A 3935-nucleotide genomic window follows, 5' to 3' on the forward strand; every position below is an offset into this window, starting at 1 on the left:
GGCAAAACCGGTTGAGTTTGGGGTACCGCCCAGCATTTTCTGATCACCCTTCCTAGTAAAAGCAGGACCTTCTGTTCTTTGCAGAGCCCTCTCGGCTGACAGTCTGGGGGATGTAACTTTGTTGTCTTAGGTGTAGCTGATTAATGCACAACTGATGGAAGCCACAACAGTTTACTGCCCTATAGCCCTGTGCCTTCTTAACCTGCAGAAGTGAGTAAGACGTTGGGGTTTTAGAGCCTGGTAGAGAAGTCAGTCCCAAAGCTGTTGGGGAGTTTATTACCCTGGAAGAGGTAAACTAGTTTTGTTTTGATCTAACCTACATGCTTGTTAACTACCTAGCTGTATCTGTATCTCTTTAGCAAACGAAGTAATATAGATACGTGTGCACACACATGCATACACATGCACACATAAAACTTAAGCTTTCAAGGAACCAGGGGTTTTTGTTTTGTTTTGTTTTGTTTTTTGTTTTTTGGGTTTTTTGTTTGTTTGTTTTTGCTTACCCTGTTGGTTCCCTTAAGGAGTTAAACATAATATGGATGGGGCTGGCCATTTCAGAATTTCACTTTTAACATGATTACTAACCCTTGTGGCTTCAAGATGGCAAGGTGGTTTACTTGGTCTTTTGGTCACTCATCCCGATATTTATTAAGCCCTTTCTTTGGGCACTATGGTTGACATGAGACCATCTCCTTTGTCCTTGAGGATTTGAATGGATACACAGACACGGGAGCAACACAATTAGTAAATTTGGAGCTCAGATGAGACATAGAACATAATGCAGGGTTGAAGGGTCCAAGCTCTGGGAATTAGGCCTTGCAGGTTCAAATCTTTACTGCACCACATACAGCTTGTGACCCTGTCAAATTCTTTTATTGTTCTGTGCCCCATTTTCTTCATCTTTAAAATGAGGATATGGTATTAGAGAATATTGGAGATAATGCATTTAAAATGCATAGCACAATTCTCCCCCAGTGGTAAATATTACGATAAACTCCTTTCATTGTTGTTATTTATTAATTGCATTCCTAAGGTGCTGTTCAAATATTAAAAAATATAGTTCTTTTTAGGGGCTTACACATTGGTGACTAAAGTGAGTATTTTTCTTTATTTTTTTCTTTCTTTTTTTTTTTAAGATTTTATTTATTTGACACAGAGAGAGAGAGCAAGCACAAGCAGGGGGAGCAGCAGGCAGGCTCCCTGCTGAGCAAGGAGCTCAATCCCGGGCTTGATCCCAGGACCCTGGGATCATGACCTGAGCCGAACGCAGCCGCTTAACCAACTGAGCCACCCAGGCGCCCCTAACTGAGTATTTTTCTTAGGGTATTTCCCAAATTATTCTAGTTCTTTTTGTTTCTATAAATGGACTTCAGGAAAGTATTAATGTTTAGTCTTTATAACAGGAGGATAGTTTGAAATGTAGTGGTTCTCAAAGTGTGATCCTTGGACCCCTACGTTTGTAATGTCAAGACTGTTTTCCCAGTAATGCTAGGACATTGGTTATCTTTATTTGTCCTGATGGCACAAAAGTAATGGTGGGTAAAATTGATGACACTTAGCATGAATCTAGGCAGTGGAGTAAAACGGGATTGGTGGGCATTGCGTATGTCACCACCAAAAACTTGCAGTAAAAACAAACCAAAAATGTCACTGAAGAATGTCCTCCATTTAGCAGTCATACCGTTTGGAATGGTATGGGAAGTGCACACAAGGCCTCTTGCTGTATACCAAAAGTATGGCCATTGTCTGGAGGCAAAGCTCTTGGGTGATGGTTTGTGATGCTTTTTTTTTTTCATGGAACAACACCATTTTTACTTGAAAGAAGAACTGACAGACAAACTGTGGTTACACAGACTTGGGTATTTGGCAGACATTTTCTCCAAAATGAATGAAATGAGCCTGTCACTTCAGCAAAACAACTGATGGTATCTTTTGCCAATGATAAAATTCAGGCTTTCAAGTGAAAATTCAAACTTTTGGAAAACCTGTGTCTGCCACTAGGAATTTGACAGCTTCCCAATATTTAAAAATTCTTCTGATGAAATCAGTGGTGATGCTAACAACCTTTTCTTTCATTCTGTTTTTCTTTCTTTCTTGGTATATGCTGATAGATTGTGGCTCAATAAGAAATATATATATATATTTAATATATATTTGGCCTTTTCCCGGGTTCCTGACCAGAGCTTCTAAAACCTTGGTAATTTCCTGAATGATAGGGGTGAAAGGAGAATCTTTTGTTCTAATAGGTAGCTTTTGTTTCTGGTTCCTGACACAAAGCTGCTAAAACCTTTGGAATTTCCTGGGTGATAGGAGCATCTTTTGTTCTAATGAGGCAACTCTAGCTAGCTTCAGATGGAGACTGGTCACTGCAAAGACCAAACTTTGATTAGAAGCCTAGGACTTTCAGCCCTACATCCCCCAACCTCTGGGAAGAGGTGAGGGGCTGGAGAATGAGTTAATAATCGATCCTGCTGACGTGATGAAACCTCCATAAAAACAGTCGGTTAAGCAGCTGCCTTCGGCCCGGGTCATGATCCCGGGGTCCTGGGATCGAGTCCCACATCGGGCTCCTTGCTCAGCGGGGAGCCTGCTTCTCCCTCTCTCTCCCTCTGCTTGTGCTCTCTCTGTCAAATAAATAAAATCTTAAAAAAAAAAAAACACTTAAATGACAGAGTTTGGAGAGCTTCCACATTGGTAAGCTCACTGAGGTGCTGAAAGGGTGGCCATGTAGAAAGGGCATGGAAGCTCTGTGCGCACAGCCCCCCGTAACTTGGCCTAGGAATCTCTTCCATTTGACCGTTCTGAGTTGTGTCCTTTATAATAAATCAGGAATAATAAGTAAGCTGTTTCCCTGTGTTTTGTGAGCCATTCTAGTATAATCAAAACTGAGGAGAGGGCGTCGTGGGAACCTCTGATTTGTAGCCATGTCAGACAGAGTGTAGGTAACTTGGGGACCCAATATTTGTGACTGGCGTCTGAAGTGGGAGCGTCCTTGTGGGACTGAGCCCTTAATCCTGTGGAGTTTGATGCTAACTCCAGGGAGTGTCAAAATAAAATTGAATTGTAGGACATTCAGTTAGTGTCTGGAGAATCAGAGAATTGGTTTTTGTTGTTAGAAAACACCTAGGCTGATGAATTTTAATGTCACAGGGTATGAAAGTTCATTGACAGGGTTTTAGATTCCACACTGTACTAAACTTTAAGAAACTACAACTTGCTGAGTTCGGGTTTAGTATTAAAGAAAAACACCCAAAATTATCTGAAAAGATTATTAAAATACTTCTTCCTTTTCTACTTCTCTGCATGAAGAAGGATGTTCTTCATATTCTCTGACCAAAATAATATTGCAACAGATTGATGCAGAAACAAGTATATGAATCCAGCTATCTTCTATTAAGCGAGACATTAAAGAGATTGGCAAAAAGATAAAAAATGCTAAATTTTTGTTTTAGAAAATATAGCTATTTTTCTTTAAAATATGTTATCTGTGGTACCAAATAATGGGATTGTTATTATTTTCAAGTGAATTAATAAATACATGTTTTAAATTTCTCAGTTTTCATTACTGAATCTGTATGTTTAGATAGATATCCAGATTAACAAAAGCTCTTTGCATTCCTTGATAATTTTTAAGAGTGTAAATGAATCCGTAGACCAAAATGTTTGAGAACTCCTGTTCTCAAGAAACCCAAATTCTTAATGGTAAAAGAAAAATGTACCAGATTCTTTCACCTTCCACAACTGCCAGGTGTATATCTTTAAAGTCAAGGCCAGAGAGGATACTATGAAACAATGAAAGTTAACCACTGACCCAAAATAGTGCCATCTGTTTGAACCAAACCAGTGGAATAAGCAAATAGATACATCTAGAGAAACCTAGGTGCCCTTATGGCGATACGGGTTATATATGAAGAACCATCCTATGAGAGTAAGCA

The sequence above is a fragment of the Callorhinus ursinus genome, unplaced genomic scaffold (assembly GCF_003265705.2).
Source record: "Callorhinus ursinus isolate GAN/ISIS: 27379988/994484 unplaced genomic scaffold, GSC_fseal_2.0 scaffold10, whole genome shotgun sequence".
Lineage (NCBI taxonomy): Eukaryota > Metazoa > Chordata > Mammalia > Carnivora > Otariidae > Callorhinus > Callorhinus ursinus.